Source organism: Triticum urartu, chromosome 7A (genome assembly GCF_056163025.1).
Source record: "Triticum urartu cultivar PI428250 chromosome 7A, HENAU_Tu73, whole genome shotgun sequence".
NCBI lineage: Eukaryota > Viridiplantae > Streptophyta > Magnoliopsida > Poales > Poaceae > Triticum > Triticum urartu.
This window is the reverse complement of record NC_141879.1, coordinates 614,279,290-614,301,072: the sequence shown is the minus strand read 5'-3', so window position 1 is coordinate 614,301,072 and position 21,783 is coordinate 614,279,290. Positions and strand designations below refer to the sequence as shown.

At 44.2% G+C, this 21,783-nt stretch overlaps 1 pseudogene; it reads left to right on the top strand.

Annotated features, from left to right (window-relative positions):
• The first annotated feature begins 1,645 nt into the window (after positions 1–1,645).
• On the top strand, positions 1,646–2,366 carry LOC125530288 (lipid transfer protein EARLI 1 pseudogene; annotated as a pseudogene).
• The last annotated feature ends 19,417 nt before the right edge of the window (positions 2,367–21,783 follow it).

Below are 21,783 nucleotides of genomic sequence, written 5' to 3'. Positions count from 1 at the left end.
GGCGCACGACAGACCCTTCCTTTAAGAAGAAAGAAAATAACAAATAAATAAAATAAAATAAAAAATTGTACTAATTTTAACATAAATTACACTTTAATTTTTTATAATACGCAAGAATAAACATATAACAGTGGAATTTCAGAAAAAAGAAGTTTCCTATTAAGAATGAATTAGTGGCATTTTTATCAACATTAAAAAGGAAAGAAATGAAGTGAAAACTAAAACGCAACCAAAATAATGAACATTTTTAAGGTAGAATAAATTAGTGATATTGGTATTATCCTTTAAGAGAAACAAAATAATAAAAATTTGCTCAAAACTTTGCACATTTTAATATGTAAGAAATAAGGGAAATGATTAGAATCATCAGGCCGATTCTACACCTCGCGGTCACCGCCTCGAGAGCCAACCATGTGTGGATTTGTCCCACCCACCGCATGTCTTAGAATTTTGCAACATCCTCCATGTTTCTGAAACATGAGGAATGTTGCAGTGGCAACACGATGGTGCGACGATGCGGGCAAAAATATTCTGCAATATAACCTCTGTTGCAAAAAAAAGACTGCAACATTACCTCTGTGGCAAAAAAATAATGCACAAAACCTTTGTTATAAATGTCTTCTGTAACATGACATCTGTTGCAAAAAGTTCTACAACAGAACCTACATTGCAAAAGTGGGAAAAGTGAACAACGATCCTTGGCACTAGATTGTACTAGATTTGATGGCTCGCGATCCGTCGGCTGACGCGTAGCACGAGCCAAGAAATAAACATGTAATTGTGTAATTTTTACACTCTAATATAATTTATTCACATGTTATATGGTACTTGCGTGTATACATTCTACACCAACCAACACCCTAAGAAATACCCAGAAAAAACGATTAAGAAAAAAAAGCAAAAAAGGCATAAAAAGAAAAAGAAGAAGCATGTGGGCCTATAAACAGACAACAGGAGCCCAAAACAGGGGCCAGTCAAAAATTTCAGCCCAAAACATTACAGTAGACACAGCAAGAAGAGAAACAAAAAGCATGAATCTTAAAGCAGAAATCAATGGTTTAAAAATCGACTAACTCAAATTCGTTTTTCAGGCGACTTATACGTAGCTAAAGTGTTTTCCACGACACTAAATTTGACTGCTCGCCTTTTGTATTTCCGTTATGATATTAATGGAAACGGGATTTGCCCGATTAATTTTTTTGTAAGTGTATTTTAATCTTGTTAAAACTAAGTGTTAATTAAATTTTGTTCCATTCGAATTGGTCCAAGAAAATAATTTTGTAGGTCTGCTCGCGTTAGTATTTGTCATCTGATATTGACATGGGCCGGCTGATGGTTCACGGGTGTTTGTATGTTTGCTAAGGGAAGTTGTTTTGCTGCAACTAGTCAGCTGGAGCTCCTCGGATGGCCGGCCGATTACAAGAATATACACGCAATTTGCGCAAATCGACACCTTTCCCGTTAATACAACAATATAACCTTTGTGTTTCTGGCTCGATCTGGTACAACATGTCAACTTCAGCAAGCAAATCATTGATCGATTGTCCCAGAAAAGGCTAATCGATGACCATACTGCCCCGGCCACACAGGTTGATCCCCTATAAATACTCTCCAGATCGCTGCAATATACTCACACAGTCACAAAGCTAAAGCAAACCTGAGCTAGCACAGCTACATCACACAATCACGAACTAGAGCGAGCAATGGCTGCATCCAGGCCGAGCGGCATGGCCGTGGCAATGGTGGCGGTCGTGGCCGTGCTCCTGTGCGCGGGCGTGCGGCCGGCGGAGGCGTGCAACGGCCACCCGTGCCCCTCGCCGGCGGGCAATTGCCCCGTGAACGCGGTGAAGCTGGCGGTGTGCGCGGACGTGCTGGACGGGCTGATCCACGTGGTGCTGGGGCAGTCGCCGCCCAAGCAGCCGTGCTGCTCCATCATCTCCGGCCTGGTGGACCTGGACGCCGCCGCCTGCGTCTGCCTCGCCATCAACGCCAACGTCCTGGGCATCAACCTCGACGTCGACGTCGACGTCGACCTCACGCTCCTGCTCAACTACTGCGACTGCAAGGTGCCCAAGGGCTTCCGTTGCGACTGATTGACCGTGACGGATGGTCAGTACGTCTTCGTGCATGCGTACGTTCCATGCTGCATGCATGCAAAGCATATGCATGTGCACGTACTCATTGTTCTTTGTTGTTTTGTTTTTGATATAGCTTACCACTCATGTCAAGTGGTGTATATGCACGTACTCTACATGTCATGTTCAGGTGCCATTAGGATTGTCGCCGTGTGCTCGGTCTATATTTAACGTGTCAATTCCCAGCGTGTGTGCCGTTGTGTAGTAAAAGCGACATTTCCTTTTAATAAAAAGCACAGTTTTGTAATTAGACCCTTTTAAGTGTCACATGTGTGGCATGAAGCAATTTCGTCCACACACTCTTCTATCTACACATTGTGACACGTCAGTCATTTTGTTTCTTGCACATACGATGCATGCAAACATGGAAATCTTTTGGGTTTTCTAAACTTTAATATTTTATCTTTAAATGGAAAACCCGATTAAAAATCCGTTTTCATCATTAAATCTGTTACAACGAGGAATTCGAAACTAGATCACATATCGATATGTTTCGACGATTTTTTTGTGGTTAAAAGTTGCCATGTCTATTGCACATAAATTGCCATGGTGTTTACATTCAAATTGCCATGATATGTTTAAACTACTTTTTCTTCTACGTTTAAAGTAAATTTTGACATGTTATAAAAAAAGGGAATTAAGAAACTAAAGTTGCCATGGAGAATTACTAAAATTTGCCATGATCCATGAAATAATTTTGACATAGTTCATTATTAAAAAGAAATTCGTTTTTCAATTACTTTAAAGATGCCTAGCCAATGACACAAATTTGCCACGAACCTGGACCTAAAATTGCCATGGTGAATTACTTAAATTTGCCATGATACGTGCACTAAAATTTTCCATGGTTCATACAAAAAATAACTTCCATGGTAAAAATACTAGAATTGTCATGGTCAAAATACTAAAATTGCCATGATGAATTACTAAAAATTGCCATGATCCATGAATTAAATTTGCGATGGTTAATTACTAAAAATTGCCATGGCCAACTAATAAAATTTTCCGTGAAAAGTTGTTGAAATACAATGGTAGCTTTAAATCTAAAAGAAAAAATAGATAAAATATATCATGGCAACTTTAGTGTAAACACTATGACAACTTTGGTGTAACATCATGGCAACTTTTGGCACAAAAAAATATTCGTCAAAACATATCAATATGTGTTATAGTTTTGAAGATCTCTTCAAGACGGATTTAATGATGAAAACAGATTTTTAATTGGATTTTTTATTTAAGAGATAAAACATTTTCAAGTCCAAAAACCAAAAAATCATGTTGATGTCATCGGTTTGGTGTGGGAAAAAGGTGTTGGAAATATGCCCTAGAGGCAATAATAAATTAGTTATTATTATATTTCCTTGTTCATGATAATCGTTTATTATCCATGCTATAATTGTATTGACAGGAAACTCAGATACATGTGTGGATACATAGACAACACCATGTCCCTAGTAAGCCTCTAGTTGACTAGCTCGGTGATCAATAGATGGTTACGGTTTCCGGACCATGGACACTGGATGTCGTTGATAACGGGATCACATCATTAGGAGAATGATGTGATGGACATGACCCAATCCTAAGCATAGCACTAGATCGTGTAGTTCGTATGCTAAAGCTTTTCTAATGTCAAGTATCATTTCCTTAGACCATGAGATTGTGCAACTCCCGGATACCGTAGGAATGCTTTGGGTGTGCCAAACGTCACAACGTAACTGGGTGGCTATAAAGGTACACTACGGGTATCTCCGAAAGTGTCTGTTGGGTTGGCACGAATCGAGACTGGGATTTGTCACTCCGTGTGACGGAGAGGTATCTCTGGGCCCACTCGGTAGGACATCATCATAATGTGCACAATGTGATCAAGGAGTTGATCACGGGATGATGTGTTACGGAACGAGTAAAAGAGACTTGCCGGTAACGAGATTGAACAAGGTATCGGGATACCGACGATCGAATCTCGGGCAAGTAGCATACCGATAGACAAAGGGAATTGTATACGGGATTGATTAAGTCCTTGACATCGTGGTTCATCCGATGAGATCATCGTGGAACATGTGGGAGCCAACATGGGTATCCAGATCCCGCTGTTGGTTATTGACCGGAGAGTCGTCTCGGTCATGTCTGCATGTCTCCCGAACCCGTAGGGTCTACACACTTAAGGTTCGGTGACGCTAGGGTTATAGAGATATTAGTATGCGGTAACCCGAAAGTTGTTCGGAGTTCCGGATGAGATCCCGGACGTCACGAGCAGTTCCGGAATGGTCCGGAGGTAAAGAATTATATATAGGAAGTGCTATTTCGGCCATCGGGACAAGTTTCGGGGTCATCGGTATTGTACCGGGACCACCGGAAGGGTCCCGGGGGTCCACCGGGTGGGGCCACCTGCCCCGGGGGCCACATGGGCTGTAGGGGGTGTGCCTTGGCCTATATGGGCCAAGGGCACCAGCCCCAAGAGGCCCATGCGCCAAGAGATGGGAAAAAGGGGAGAGTCCTAAAAGGGGAAGGCACCTCCGAGGTGCCTTGGGGAGGATGGACTCCTCCCCACCCTTGGCCGCACCCTTCCTTGGAGGAAGGGGCAAGGGCTGCGCCTCCCCCTCTCTCTTGGCCCTATATATAGTGGGGAAAAGGAGGAGCAAACCAATCTAAGGCCTGGCGCCTCCCTCTCCCTCCCGTGACACATCTTCTTCCTCCCGCAGCGCTTAGCGAAGCCCTGTTGGAATCCCGCTACTTCCATCACGCCGTTGTGCTGCTGGATATCCATCAACCTCTCCCTCCTCCTTGCTGGATCAAGGCATGGGAGACGTCTCCGTTCCGTACGTGTGTTGAACGCGGAGGTGCCGTCCGTTCGACGCTAGGATCATCGGTGATTTGGATCACGACGAGTACGACTCCATCAACCCCGTTCTCTTGAACGCTTCCGCGCGCGATCTACAAGGGTATGTAGATCCACTCCTCCCTCGTTGCTAGATGACTCCATAGATAGATCTTGGTGACACGTAGGAAAATTTTGAATTTATGCTACGTTCCCCAACAGTGGCATCATGAGCTAGGTCTATGCGTAGTTTCTATGCACGAGTAGAACACAAAGTAGTTGTGGGCGTTGATTTTGTTCAATATGCTTGCCGTTACTAGTCTTATCTTGATTCGGCGGCATCGTGGGATGAAGCGGCCCGGACCGACCTTACACGTACTCTTACGTGAGACAGGTTCCACCGACTGACATGCACTAGTTGCATAAGGTGGCTAGCGGGTGTCTGTCTCTCCCACTTTAGTCGGATCGGATTCGATGAACAGGGTCCTTATGAAGGGTAAATAGCAATTGGCATATCACATTGTGGTCTTTGCGTAGGTAAGAAACGTTCTTGCTAGAAACCCATAGCAGCCACGTAAAACATGCAACAACAATTAGAGGACGTCTAACTTGTTTTTGCAGGGTATGCTATGTGATGTGATATGGCCAAAAGATGTGATGAATGATATATGTGATGTATGAGATTGATCATGTTCTTGTAATAGGAATCACGACTTGCATGTCGATGAGTATGACAACCGGCAGGAGCCATAGGAGTTGTCTTTATTTATTCATGACCTGCGTGTCAACATAAACGTCATGTAATTACTTTACTTTATTGCTAAACGTTAGCTGTAGTAGTAGAAGTAATAGATGACGTGACAACTTCAAGAAGACACGATGATGGAGATCATGATGATGGAGATCATGGTGTCATGCCGGTGACGATGATGATCATGGAGCCCCGAAGATGGAGATCAAAAGGAGCAATATGATATTGGCCATATCATGTCACTATTTGATTGCATGTGATGTTTATCATGTTTATACATCTTATTTGCTTAGAACGACGGTAGTAAATAAGATGATCCCTCATAACAATTTCAAGAAGTGTTCTCCCCTAACTGTGCACCGTTCCTAAAGTTCGTCGTTTCTAAGCACGCCGTGATGATCGGGTGTGATGGATCCTTACGTTCACATACAACGGGTGTTGACGAGCCTAGCATGTACAGACATGGCCTCGGAACACATGCAAAACACTTAGGGTTAACTTGACGAGCCTAGCATGTACAGACATGGCCTCGGAACACAGAAGACCGAAAGGTCGAGCATGAGTCGTATAGAAGATACGATCAACATGAAGATGTTCACCGTCGTTGACTAGTCCGTCTCACGTGATGATCGGACACGGCCTAGTTGACTCGGATCATGTAATCACTTAGATGACTAGAGGGATGTCTAGCTGAGTGGGAGTTCATAAGATGAACTTAATTATCCTGAACATAGTCAAAAGGATTTTGCAAATTATGTCGTAGCTCACGCTATAGTTCTACTGTTTAGATATGTTCCTAGAGAAAAATTAGTTGAAAGTTGATAGTAGCAATTATGCGGACTAGGTCCGTAAACCGAGGATTGTCCTCATTGCTTCATAGAAGGCTTATGTCCTTAATGCACCGCTCAGTGTGCTGAACCTCGAACGTCGTCTGTGGATGTTGCGAACATCTGACATACACGTTTTGATGACTACATGATAGTTCAGTTAAATGGTTTAGAATTGAAGCACGAAAGATGTTTTTGAAATGTCGCGAAACATATGAGATGTTTTGAGGGCTGAAATTGGGATTTCAAGCTCGTGCCCACGTCAAGAGGTATAAGACCTCCGACGATTTTCTTAGCCTACAAAACTAAGGAGAAGAGCTTAATTGTTGAGCTTGTGCTCAGATTGTCTGAGTACAACAATCGCTTGAATCAAGTGGGAGTTGATCTTCTAGTTGAGATAATGATGTTTCTCCGAAGTCATTACCACCAAGCTGCTAGAGTTTCGTGTTGAACTATAATATATCAGGGATATATATGATGATCCTTGAGATATTCGCGATGTTTGACACCGTGAAAGTAGAAATCAAGAAGGAGCATCAATTGTTGATGGTTGGTGAAACCACTAGTTTCAAGAAGGGCAAGGGCAAAAGGGGATGCTTCATGAAACGGCAATTCAGCTGCTGCTCTAGTGAAGAAACCCAAGGTCGAACCCAAACCCGAGACTGAGTGCTTCTGTAATAAGGGAACAGCCACTGGAGCAGAATTACCCTAGATACTTGGTAGATGAGAAGGCTGGCAAGGTCGATAGAAGTATATTGGATATAAATTGTGTTAATATGTACTTAGTACTCCTAGTAGCACCAGGGTATTAGATACCGGTTCGGTTACTAAGTGTTAGTAACTCAAAATAAAAGCTGCGGAATAAACAGAGACTAACTAAAGGTGAGCTGACGATATGTGTTGGAAGTGTTTCCAATGTTGATATGATCAAGCATCGCACGCTCCCTCTACCATCGAGATTGGTGTTTGCGTTAAGCATAGACATGATTGGATTATGTCTATCGCAATACGATTGTTCATTTAAGGAGAATAACGGTTACTCTGTTTATTTGAATAATACCTTCAATGGTCTTACACCTAAAATGAATGGTTTATTGAATCTCGATCGTAGTGATATACATGTTCATGCCAAAAGATAGTAATGATAGTACCACCTACTTGTGGCACTGCCACGTAAGTCATATCGGTATAAAATGCATGAAGAAACTCCATGCAAATGGACCGTTTTGACTCACTTGATCTTGAATCACTTGAGACATGCAAATCATACCACATGGGCAAGATGACTGAAAGCCTCGGTTTCAGTAAAATGGAACTAGAAAGAAAATTGTTGGAAGTAATACATTTTGATGTGTGCAGTCCAATGAGTGTTGAGGCATGTAGTGGATATCGTTATGTTCTTTCTTCACAAATGATTTGAGTAGATGTTGAGTATATTTACTTGATGAATCACGAGTCTGAATTATTGAAAGGTTCAAGTGATTTCAGGGTGAAGTTGAAAGATCGTCGTAGCAAGAGGATAAAAGATCTATGATATGATCATAGAGATGAATATATGAGTTACGAGTTTGGCACAAAATTAAGACATTGTGGAAATCGTTTCACAACTAATACAGCCTGGAACACCATAGTGTGATGGTGTGTCCGAACATCATAACTGCACCCTATTGGATATGATGCATACCATGATGTCTCTTATCAAATTACCACAATAGTTTATGGGTTAAGCATTAGAGACAACCACATTCACTTTAAATAGGGCACCACGTAATTCCGATGAGATGACACCGTGTGAACTATGGTTTAGAGAAACCTAAGCTGTCATTTCTTAAAAGTTTGGGGCTGCGACGCTTATGTGAAAAGTTTCAGGCTGATAAGCTCGAACCCAAAGCGGATAAATGCATCTTCATAGGACACCCAAAACAGTTGGGTATACCTCCTGTCTCAGATCCGAAAGCAATAAGGGATTGTTTCTTGAATTGGGTCCTTTCTCAAAGAAAAGTTTCTCTCGAAAGAATTGAGTGGGAGGATGGTGGAGACTTGATGAGGTTATTGAACCATCTCTTCAACTAGTGTGTGGCAGGGCACAGGAAGTTGTTCCTGTGGCACCTACACCAATTGAAGTGGAAGCTTATGATAGTGATCATGAAACTTCAGATCAAGTCACTACCAAACCTCGTGGGATGACAAGGATGCATACTACTTCAGAGTGGTACGTAATCCTGTCTTGGAAGTCATGTTGCTAGACAACGATGAACCTACGAGCTATGGAGAAGCGATGGTGGGCCTGGATTCCGATAAATGGGTTGAGGCCATATAATCCGAGAGAGGATCCATGTATGAAAACAAAGTGTAGACTTTGGAAGAACTACTTGATGGTCGTAAGGCTGTTGAGTGTAGATGGATTTTAAAAGGAAGACGGACAATGATGGTAAATGTCACCATTAAGAAAGCTCGATTTGTCGTTAAGATGTTTCCCGACAAGTTCAAGGAGTTGACTACGATGAGACTTTCTCACTCGTAGCGATGCTAAGAGTCTGTTGGAATTGTATTAGCAATTACTGAATTATTTATGAAATCTTGCAGATAGGATGTCAAAACATTGTTTCCTCGACGATTTTTGAGGAAAGGTTGTATGTGATACAACCGGAAGGTTTTGTCAATCCTGAAATATGCTAATAGGTATGCAAAGCTCCAGCAATCCTTCTAAGGACTGGAGTAAGCATCTCGGAGTTGGAATATATGCTTTGATAAGATGATCAAAGATTTTGGGTTTATACAAAGTTTATGAGAAACTTGTATTTCCAAAGAAGTGAGTGGGAGCACTATAGAATTTCTGATGAGTATATGTTGTTGACATACTAATGGATCAGAAATGACGTAGAATTTCTGGAAAGCATATAGGGTAATTTGGAAAGTGTTTTCAATGGAAAACCTGGATTAAGCTGCTTGAATATTGAGCATCAAGATCTATAAGGATAGATCAAAACGCTTAATGGTACTTTCAAAGGAGCACATACCTTGACATGATCTTGAAGTTGTTCAAGATGGATCAGTCAAAGAAGGAGTTCTTGCCTGAGTTGTAAGGTATGAAGTTAAGACTTAAAGCTCGACCACGGCAGAATAGAGAAAAAGGACGAAGGTCGTCCCCTATGCTTAAGACATAGGCTCTACAGTATGCTATGTTGTGTACCGCACCTGAAATGTGCCTTGCCATGAGTCAGTCAAGGGGTACAAGAGTGATCCAAGAATGGATCACAGGACAGCGGTCAAAGTTATCCTTAGTAACTAGTGGACTAAGGAATTTTCTCGATTATGGAGGTGGTAAAAGAGTTCGTCGTAAAGGGTTACGTCGATGCAAGCTTAACACCTATCCGGATAGCTCTGAGTAGAGATACCGGATACGTATAATGGAGCAACAATTTAGAATAGCTCCAAGTAGAACATTTATTTGGAATAGCTCCAAATAGAACATGGTAGCTACATCTAGGAGATGACATAGAGATTTGTAAAGCACACACGGATCTGAAAGGTTCAGACCCGTTGACTAAAACCTCTCTCACAAGCAACATGATCAAACCTAGAACTCATTGAGTGTTAATCACATAAGTGATGTGAGCTAGACTACTGACTCTAGTAAACTCTTGGGTGTTAGTCACATGGCGATGTGACCTGTGAGTGTTAATCACATGGCGATGTGAACTAGATTATTGACTCTAGTGCAAGTGGGAGACTGTTGGAAATATGCCCTAGAGGCAATAATAAATTAGTTATTATTATATTTCCTTGTTCATGATAATCGTTTATTATCCATGCTATAATTGTATTGACAGGAAACTCAGATACATGTGTGGATACATAGACAACACCATGTCCCTAGTAAGCCTCTAGTTGACTAGCTCGGTGATCAATAGATGGTTACGGTTTCCTGACCATGGACACTGGATGTCGTTGATAACGGGATCACATCATTAGGAGAATGATGTGATGGACAAGACCCAATCCTAAGCATAGCACTAGATCGTGTAGTTCGTATGCTAAAGCTTTTCTAATGTCAAGTATCATTTCCTTAGACCATGAGATTGTGCAACTCCCGGATACTGTAGGAATGCTTTGGGTGTGCCAAACGTCACAACGTAACTGGGTGGCTATAAAGGTACACTACGGGTATCTCCGAAAGTGTCTGTTGGGTTGGCACGAATCGAGACTGGGATTTGTCACTCCGTGTGACGGAGAGGTATCTCTGGGCCCACTCGGTAGGACATCATCATAATGTGCACAATGTGATCAAGGAGTTGATCACGGGATGATGTGTTACGGAACGAGTAAAAGAGACTTGCCGGTAACGAGATTGAACAAGGTATCGGGATACCGACGATCGAATCTCGGGCAAGTAGCATACCGATAGACAAAGGGAATTGTATACGGGATTGATTAAGTCCTTGACATCGTGGTTCATCCGATGAGATCATCGTGGAACATGTGGGAGCCAACATGGGTATCCAGATCCCGCTGTTGGTTATTGACCGGAGAGTCGTCTCGGTCATGTCTGCATGTCTCCCGAACCCGTAGGGTCTACACACTTAAGGTTCGGTGACGCTAGGGTTATAGAGATATTAGTATGCGGTAACCCGAAAGTTGTTCGGAGTCCCGGATGAGATCCCGGACGTCACGAGGAGTTCCGGAATGGTCCGGAGGTAAAGAATTATATATAGGAAGTGCTATTTCGGCCATCGGGACAAGTTTCGGGGTCATCGGTATTGTACCGGGACCACCGGAAGGGTCCCGGGGGTCCACCGGGTGGGGCCACCTGCCCCGGGGGGCCACATGGGCTGTAGGGGGTGTGCCTTGGCCTATATGGGCCAAGGGCACCAGCCCCAAGAGGCCCATGCGCCAAGAGATGGGAAAAAGGGGAGAGTCCTAAAAGGGGAAGGCACCTCCGAGGTGCCTTGGGGAGGATGGACTCCTCCCCACCCTTGGCCGCACCCTTCCTTGGAGGAAGGGGCAAGGGCTGCGCCTCCCCCTCTCTCTTGGCCCTATATATAGTGGGGAAAAGGAGGAGCAAACCAATCTAAGGCCTGGCGCCTCTCTCTCCCTCCCGTGACACATCTTCTTCCTCCCGCAGCGCTTAGCGAAGCCCTGTTGGAATCCCGCTACTTCCACCACGCCGTCGTGCTGCTGGATATCCATCAACCTCTCCCTCCTCCTTGCTGGATCAGGGCATGGGAGACGTCTCCGTTCCGTACGTGTGTTGAACGCGGAGGTGCCGTCCGTTCGGCGCTAGGATCATCGGTGATTTGGATCACGACGAGTACGACTCCATCAACCCCGTTCTCTTGAACGCTTCCGCGCGCGATCTACAAGGGTATGTAGATCCACTCCTCCCTCGTTGCTAGATGACTCCATAGATAGATCTTGGTGACACGTAGGAAAATTTTGAGTTTATGCTACGTTCCCCAACAAAAGGACGGTAATGAGAGAGTCGGATCCTCTAACATGCTCAAGAAATGTCATAGAGCTACAGTGTTCTTGTGTAAAAAAGAGAAAGAAAGTCAGGGAGCTTATGAAATTGAAATAGTTCTTTTGAAAAAAGTGAAACCAGTTTTTCTAAAATTGAAATGAGTCTTTTAAAATTGAACATGGTGTCACGAGTTGAAATTGATCTTTTAGAAGTTGAAACATGTTTTTTGGAAATTGAAATAAGCACTGTTCATGGGCTAAGAGTGAAGGGAAGTTAGGTTACTGTAGCTTACCTACCTTCCATTCGAATGTTAGAGGATCCAACTCCGGTAATGAGGGCGTTTAGACCATGTTGCTTCGTGGCACACGTGTGACACTTATTATTTGGGTTGCAATTTGCGAGCTGTGGAATTTTGGACGCGCCAGTCGACTCCGCGATGAAGAATAACAGACGATTCTGATGAAGAATAGCGGCACATCTAGTTGACTAGTTCCAAGGCAGTTCTAAGGCATCACAAGTTGTAGCGAGCGAGAACCGGCGAGCAGATATGAGTTCGAGACTTGACAAGTGTTGGTGGGAGTCTTTCCAGACTAATCCTAGTTGGATTAGATGAAGTCCAAACCGAAGTTGGGAGTGAAGGAAATATGCCCTAGACGCAATAATAAAGTTATTATTTATTTCTTTATTTCATGATAAATATTTATTATTCGTGCTAGAATTGTATTAACCGGAAACATAATACATATGTGAATACATAGACAAACAGAGTGTCACTAGTATGCCTCTACTTGACTAGCTCATTAATCGAAGATGGTTGAGTTTCCTAACCATAGACATGAGTTGTCATTTGATTAATGGGGTCACATCATTAGGAGAATGATGTGATTGACATGACCCATTCCGTTAGCTTAGCACCCGATCGTTTAGTATGTTGCTATTGCTTTCTTCATGACTTATACATGTTCCTATGACTATGAGATTATGCAACTCCCGTTTACCGGAGGAACACTTTGTGTGCTATCAAACGTCACAATGTAACTGGGTGATTATAATGGTGCTCTACAGGTGTCTCCAAAGGTACTTGTTGGGTTGGCGTATTTCGAGATTAGGATTTGTCATTCCGATTGTCGGAGAGGTATCTCTGGGCCCTCTCGGTAATGCACATCACTTAAGCCTTGCAAGCATTGCAACTAATGAGTTAGTTGCGGGATGATGTATTACGGAACGAGTAAAGAGACTTGCCGGTAATGAGATTGAACTAGGTATAGAGATACCGACGATCGAATCTCGGGCAAGTAACATACCGAGGACAAAGAGAACAACGTATGTTGTTATGCGGTTTGATCGATAAAGATCTTCGTAGAATATGTAGGAGCCAATATGAGCATCCAGGTTCCGCTATTGGCTATTGACCGGAGACGTGTCTCGGTCATGTCTACATAGTTCTCGAACCCGTAGGGTCCGCACACTTAATGTTTCGATAACGGTTATATTATGAGTTTATATGTTTTGATGTACCAAAGGTTGTTCGGAGTCTGGATGTGATCACGGACATGACGAGGAGTCTCGAAATGGTCGAGACATGAAGATTGATATATTGGAAGCCTATGTTTGGATATCGGAAGTGTTCCGGGTGAAATCGGGGTTTTACCGGAGTACTGGAAGGTTACCGGAACCCCCCAGGGGCTTAATGGGCCTACATGGGCCTTAGTAGAAATAGAGGGCAGCAAGGGGAGTGTGGGCGCGCCCCCCAAGGCCCAAACTGAATTGGTTTAGGGCAAGGGGACCGGCCCCCTCTTTCCTTTTCCCCCTCTCACTTTCCTTCTCCCAAGTCCTAATCCAACTAGGAAAGGGGGGAGTCCTACTCCCGATGGGAGTAGGACTCCTCCTGGCGCGCCTCCTCCCTGGCCGGCCGCACCCCCCCTTGCTCCTTTATATACGGGGGCAAGGGGGCACCCCAGAGACACAATAATAGATCATTTGATCTTTTAGCCGTGTGCGGTGCCCCCCTCCACCATAGTCCAGTTCGATATTACTGTAGCAGTGCTTAGGCGAAGCCCTTCGTCGGTAGAACATCAACATCGTCACTACACCGTCGTGCTGACGAAACTCTCCCTCAACACTCGGCTGGATCGGAGTTCGAGGGACGTCATCGGGCTGAACGTGTGTTGAACTCGAAGGTGCCGTACGTTCGGTACTTGATCGGTCGGATCGTGAAGACGTACGACTACATCAACCGTGTTGTGCTAACGCTTCCGCTTTCGGTCTACGAGGGTACGTGGACAACACTCTCTCCTCTCGTTGCTATGCATCACCATGATCTTGCGTGTGCGTAGGATTTTTTTTGAGATTATTACGTTACCCAACAGTGGCATCCGAGCCTGGTTTTATGCGTAGATGTTATATGCACGAGTAGAACACAAGTGAGTTGTGGGCGATACAAGTCATACTGCTTACCAGTATGTCGTACTTTGGTTCGGCGATATTGTTGGATGAAGCGGCCTGGACCGACATTACGCGTACGCTTATGCGAGACTGGTTCTACCGACGTGCTTTGCACACAGGTGGCTGGCGGGTGTCAGTTTCTCCAACTTTAGTTGAACCGAGTGTGGCTACGCCCGGTCCTTGGGAAGGTTAAAACAGCACCAACTTGACAAACTATCGTTGTGGTTTTGATGTGTAGGTAAGAACGGTTCTTGCTCAGCCCGTAGCAGCCACGTAAAACTTGCAAGAAACAAAGTAGAGGACGTCTAACTTGTTTTTGCAGAGCATGTTGTGATGTGATATGGTCAAAGCATGATGCTAAATTTTATTGTACGAGGTGATCATGTTTTGTAACCGGGTTATCAGCAACTGGCAGGAGCCATATGGTTGTTGCTTTATTGTATGCAATGCAATCACCCTGTAATGCTTTACTTTGTCACTAAGCGGTAGCGATAGTCGTAGAAGCATAAAGATTGGCAAGACGACAACGATGCTACGATGGAGATCAAGGTGTCGCGCCGGTGACGATGGTGATCATGACGGTGCTTCGGAGATGGAGATCACAAGCACAAGATGATGATGGCCATATCATATCACTTACATTGATTGCATGTGATGTTTATCTTTTATGCATCTTATCTTGCTTTGATTGACGGTTGCATTATAAGATGATCTCTCACTAAATTTCAAGATAAAAGTGTTCTCCCTGAGTATGCACCGTTGCCAAAGTTCGTCGTGCCCAGACACCACGTGATGATCGGGTGTGATAAGCTCTACGTCCATCTACAACGGGTGCAAGCCAGTTTTGCACACGCAGAATACTCAGGTTAAACTTGACGAGCCTAGCATATGCAGATATGGCCTCGGAACACTGAGACCGAAAGGTCGAGCGTGAATCATATAGTAGATATGATCAACATAGTGATGTTCACCATTGAAAGCTACTCCATTGCACGTGATGATCGGTTATGGTTTAGTTGATTTGTATCACGTGATCACTTAGATGATTAGAGGGATGTCTATCTAAGTGGGAGTTCTTAAGTAATTTGATTAGTTGAAATTTAATTTATCATGAACTTAGTCCTAGTAGTATTAACATATCTATCTTGTAGATAAATAGCTCGTGTTTAACTCCCCTATTTTATTATGTTCCTAGAGAAAACTAAGTTGAAAGATGTTAGTAGCAATGATGCGGATTGGATCCAAGATCTGAGGATTATCCTCATTGCTGCACAGAAGTATTATGTCCTTAATGCACCGCTAGGTGAAAGAACTATTGCAGGAGCAGATGCAAACGTTATGAACGTTTTGACAAAAGTTTGGTATGATGACTACTTGATAGTTTAGTGCACCATGCTTTACGGCTTAGAATCGGGACTTCAAAGACGTTTGGAACGTTATGGACCATATGAGATGTTCCAGGAGTTGAAGTTAATATTTCAAGCAAATACCCGAGTTGAGAGATATGAAGTCTCCAACAAGTTCTGTAGCTAAAAGATGGAGGAGAATAGCTCAAGTAGTGAGCATGTGCTCAGATTGTCTGGGTACTACAATCGCTTGAATCAAGTGGGAGTTAATCTTCCAGATAAAATAGTGATTGACAGAATTCTCTAGTCACCATCACCAAGTTAGTAGAACTTCGTGATGAACTATAGTATGCAAGGGATGACAAAAACGATTCCCGAGTTTTTCATGATGATGAAATCGATGAAGGTAGAAATCAAGAAAGAGCATCAAGTGTTGATGGTTGACAAGACCACTAGTTTCAAGAAAAGGGCAAAGGTAAGAAGGGGAACTTCAAGAAGAACGGCAAGCAAGTTGCTGCTCAAGTGAAGAAGCGCAAGTCTGGACCCGAGCCTGAGACTAAGTGCTTCTACTGCAAAGGGACTAGTCACTGGAAGCGGAACTGCCCCAAGTATTTGGCGGATAAGAAGGATGGCAAAGTGAACAAAGGTATATTTGATATACATGTTATGAATGAGTACTTTACTAGTGTTTATAGTAACCCCGCGGTATTTGATACTAGTTCAGTTTCTAAGAGTAGTAACTCGAAACGGGAGTTGCAGAATGAACAGAAACTAGTTAAGGGTGAAGTGATGATGTGTGTTGGAAGCAGTTCCAAGATTGATATGATCATCATCGCACACTCCCTACACTTTTGGGATTAGTGTTGAACCTAAATAAATGTTATTTGGTGTTTGCGTTGAGCATGAATATGATTTGATCATGTTTATTGCAATATGGTTATTCATTTAAGTTAGAGAACAATTGTTGTTCTGTTTACATGAATAAAACCTTCTATGGTCATACACACCAACGAAAATGGTTTGTTGGATCTCGATCATAGTAATACACATATTCATAATATTGAAGCCAAAAGATGCAGAGTTGATAATGATAGTGCAACTTATTTGTGGAACTGCCGTTTAGGTCATATTGGTGTAAAGCGCATGAAGAAAATCCATGCTGATGGGCTTTTGGAATCACTTGATTATGAATCAGTTGATGCTTACGAACCATGCCTCATGGACAAAGATGACTAAGACTCCGTTCTCCAGAACAATGGATCAAGCAACTGACTTATTGGATATAATACATACTGATGTATGAGGTCCGATGAGTGTTGAGGCTCGCGGCGGGTATCGTTATTTTCTGACCTTCACAGATGATTTGAGGAGATATGGGTATATCTACTTAAAGAAACATAAGTCTGAAACATTTGAAAAGTTCAAAGAATTTCAGAATGAAGTGGAAAATCATCGTAACAAGTAAATAAAGTTTCTACGATCTGATCGCAGAGGCGAATATTTGAGTTACGAGTTTGGTCTTCAATTAAAACAATGTGCAATAGTTTCACAAACTCATGCCACCTGGAACACCACAGCGTAATGGTGTGTCCGAATGTCATAACCATACTTTATTTGATATAGTGCAATCTATGATGTCTCTTACCGATTTACTACTATCGTTTTGGGGTTATGCATTAGAGACAGCTGCATTCACATTAATAAGGGCACCATCTAAATCCGTTGAGACGACACCGTATGAACTGTGGTTTAGCAAGAAACCTAAGCTGTCGTTTCTTAAAGTTTGGGGTTGCGATGCTTATGTGAAAAAGTTTCATCTTGATAAGCTCAAACCCAAGTCGGAGAAGTGCGTCTTCATAGGATACCCAAAAGTAACTGTTGGGTACACCTTCTATCACAGATCCGAAGGCAAGATATTTGTTGCTGAGAATGGATCCTTTTTAGAGAAGGAGTTTCTCTCGAAAGAAGTGAGTGGGAGGAAAGTAGAACTTGATGAGGTAACTATGCCTGCTCCCTTATTGAAAAGTAGTTCATTACAGAAATCTGTTTCTGTGACTCCTACACCAATTAGTGAGGAAGCTAATGATGATGATCATGTAACTTCAGATCAAGTTACTACCGAACCTCGTAGGTCAACCAGAGTGAGATCCGCACCAGAGTGGTATGGTAATCCTGTTCTGGAGGACATGTTAATTGACCATGACGAACCTACGAACTATGAGGAAGCGATGATGAGCCCAGATTCCGCGAAATGGCTTGAGGCCATGAAATCTGAGATTGGATCCATGTATGAGAACAAAGTATGGACTTTGATTGACTTGCCCGATGATCGGCGAGTCATTGAGATTAAATGGATCTTCAAGAGGAAGACAGACGCTGATAGTAGTGTTACTATCTACAAAGCTAGATTGTCGCAAAAGGTTTTCGACAACTTCAAGGTGTTGACTACGATGAGAGTTTCTCACTCGTATCTATGCTTAAGTATGTCCGAATCATGTTAGCAATTGTCACATTTTATGAAATCTGGCAAATGGATAAACAAAACTACATTCCTTAATGGATGTATTAAAGAAGAGTTGTATATGATGCAACAAGAAAGTTTTGTCAATCCTAAAGGTGCTAACAAAATATGCAAGCTCCAGCGATCCATCTATGGACTGGTGCAAGCATCTCGGAGTTGGAATATACACTTTGATAAGTTGATCAAAGCATATAGTTTTATACAGACTTGCGGTGAAGCTTGTATTTACAAGAAGTGAGTGGGAGCACTACAACATTTCTGATAAGTATATGTGTATGACATATTGTTGATCGGAGATAATGTAGAATTATTCTGCAAAGCATAAAGGAGGGTGTGGGAGTCCTGGATTAGGGGGTCTCCGGACAGCCGGACTTTATCCTTTGGCCGGACTGTTGGACTATGAAGATACAAGATTGAAGACTTCGTCTCGTGTCCGGATGGGACTCTACTTGGCATGTAAGGCAAGCTAGGCAATACAAATATGGATATCTCCTCCCTTGTAACCGACCTTGTGTAACCCTAACCCTCTCCGGTGTCTATATAAACCGGAGAGTTTTGGTCCGTGGAACAACATCAACTACAACATACAATCAAACCATAGGCTAGCTTCTAGGGTTTAGCCTCTCTGGTCTCGTGGTAGATCTACTCTCGTACTACCCATATCATCAATATTAATCAAGCAGGACGTAGGGTTTTACCTCCATCGAGAGGGCCCGAACCTGGGTAAAACATTATGTCCCCTGCCTCCTGTTACCATCCGGCCTAGACGCACAGTTCGGGACCCCCTACCTCAGATCCGCCGATTTTGACACCGACATTGGTGCTTTCATTGAGAGTTCCTTTGTGTCGTCACCGTTAGGCTTGATGGCTCCTACTATCATCGATAGCGATATAGTCCAGGGTGAGACTTTCCTCCCCGGACAGACCTTCGGGTTCGGCGGCTTCGCACTTCGGGCCAACTTGCTTGGCCATCTGGAGAAGATCGAAAGTTACGCCCCTGGCCGTCAGGTCAGGTTTGGAAGCTTAAATTACACGACCGATATCCACAGAGACTTGATCTTCGACGGATTCGAGCCCTTGCCTTGTGCGCCACACGGTCACGGTGAGTACGATTTAGCTCTACCATCGGACCGTATTCAGGTGATCGCACCGGCAGCCGCTCCGAGCCTCAATTCGGAGCCAGTTGCGCCACCCATGGACGGGCGGATAGACCCCGTCACGAAGGCCATATCCTCAGCGGCGATCGAGACGAATATCGACCTTACCCTTCGCAAGAGCCGTGTTGTTAAACCGCCGGATACTTCTCCGACCACGGACTAAGAACCGCTTGCGCCCGTTCCTATCGAATCCGGTCGGGCGCCGATCATGGAGTTTACCTCCGCGGATATCTTTCAGCACTCGCCCTTCGGCGACATACTGAATTCATTTAAGTCTCTCTCCTTGTCAGGAGAGTCCTGGCCGAACTATGTCCGGCAGGACTGGGGTACGGACGACGAAGAAATTCGCGACCCACCCACCACCCATTTAGTAGCCACTGTCGACGACTTAACCGACGTGCTCGACTTCGACTCCAAAGACATCGACGGTATGGACAACGATGCGGGAGATGAACAGGAACCACTGCCTACAGGGCACAGGATGTCCACCTCATCACATGACGTATACATGGTGGACACACCAAAGTACTCAACGCAGCAGCAAAGTACGGCGACAATCGCCCCACCAAGAGTTACCCAAAGCGGAAGTTACTACCCGAATTCAATGAGGAGGCCTTAGATCCCCCGCAACCAAAAATTAAAATGGCCACCTGGCCGGATAGACGACCTCACGGCCAACATAGAGCGGCAAACAATGCCACATATAAGCCAATACGCGATCCACGCGAGGGCTCGCATCAAAAGGATGGCGCAACCAGATCCATCTATGGACCACGCAAGCGCTCTCCAGCATACGATGCAACACAACAAACATCTGAACAATGAGGCACGCCCAGATACAGGGGCGCCGCACACCCCCTATGTTTCACCGATGAGGTGCTGGACCATGAATTTCCAGAAGGATTCAAACCCATAAACATAGAGGCATATGACGGAACAACAGACCCTGGGGTCTAGATTGAGGACTATATCCTCCATATCCATATGGCTCGAGGAGATGCTCTCCACGCCATTAAATACTTACCCCTTAAGCTCAAAGGGCCAGCTCGGCACTGGCTTAAAAGCCTCCCCGAAAACTCCATCGGAAGCTGGGAAGAGCTCGAAGACGCTTTCCGGACAAATTTTCAAGGGACTTATGTCCGACCTCCGGACGCGGACGATTTGAGTCATATAACTCAACAGCCCGGAGAGTCAGCCCGAAAGCTCTGGAATAGGTTTCTTACTAAAAAGAACCAAATTGTCGACTGTCCGGACGCCGAAGCCTTGGCAGCCTTTAAGCATAGCATCCGTGACGAATGGCTTGCCAGACACCTCGGCCAAGAAAAGCCGAGAACAATGGCAGCATTAACAAGCCTCATGACCCGCTTTTGCGCGGGTGAGGATAGCTGGCTAGCCAGATGCAACACCAGCGACCCTAGTACATCCGAAGCTAGAGATGAAAACGGGAAATCACGGTGCAACAACAATAACAAACGCCGGAATAAGGAAGACATCACGAAGAGCACGGCAGTAAACGCCGGATTCAAAAGCTCTCGGCCAAGTCAGCAAAAGCCGCCCTTTAAAGGCGCCAGAGACGGACTGTCTAGCCTAAACAAAATTCTAGACCAAGTATGTCAGATCCTTAGCACCCCCGGTAAACCCGCCAATCATACCCACAGAGAATGTTGGGTCTTCAAGCAGTCCGGCAAACTCAACGCCATAGACAAGGGGGAGGATACACCAAGCGAAGACGAGGATGAGCCTCTCAAGCATGACACTGGGGAACAAAAGAAGTTTCCACCAGAAGTCAAAACAGTAAACATGTTACACGTGATCAAGGGGAGCAACAAAGCGGCACTCCCAGATAAATATGCCCAAGGGCCTATCACCGCCGAGCCCTGCCACTGGTCATTTCAACCGATCACTTTCGACCATCATGATTACTCAGCAAGTATCCGGCGGGCAGGATGGGCTGCCCTGGTACTAGACCCAATTATTGACGGATACCACTTTACACAAGTCCTGATGGATGGTGGCAGCAGTTTAAACCTGATATATCAGGATACAATCCCGCGAAATGGCGATAGACCCAACGAAAATCCGCCATAGCGACGCTACCTTTAAAGGAGTAACGCCAGGCCCAGGGGCTCACTGCATGGGCTCCCTGCTACCTTCATCCGTAGCGAACATTTAAGCTTCCACATCGCTCTGTTCCAATACCGCATTATGCTTCCCTCACGCTCAAGATGCCCGGTCCACGTGGCATCATTACAGTGAGCGGAAATATTGAGCGATCTTTGCGCGCCGAAGAGAATGCGACTGCCTTGGCAGCCGCACACTAAAAAT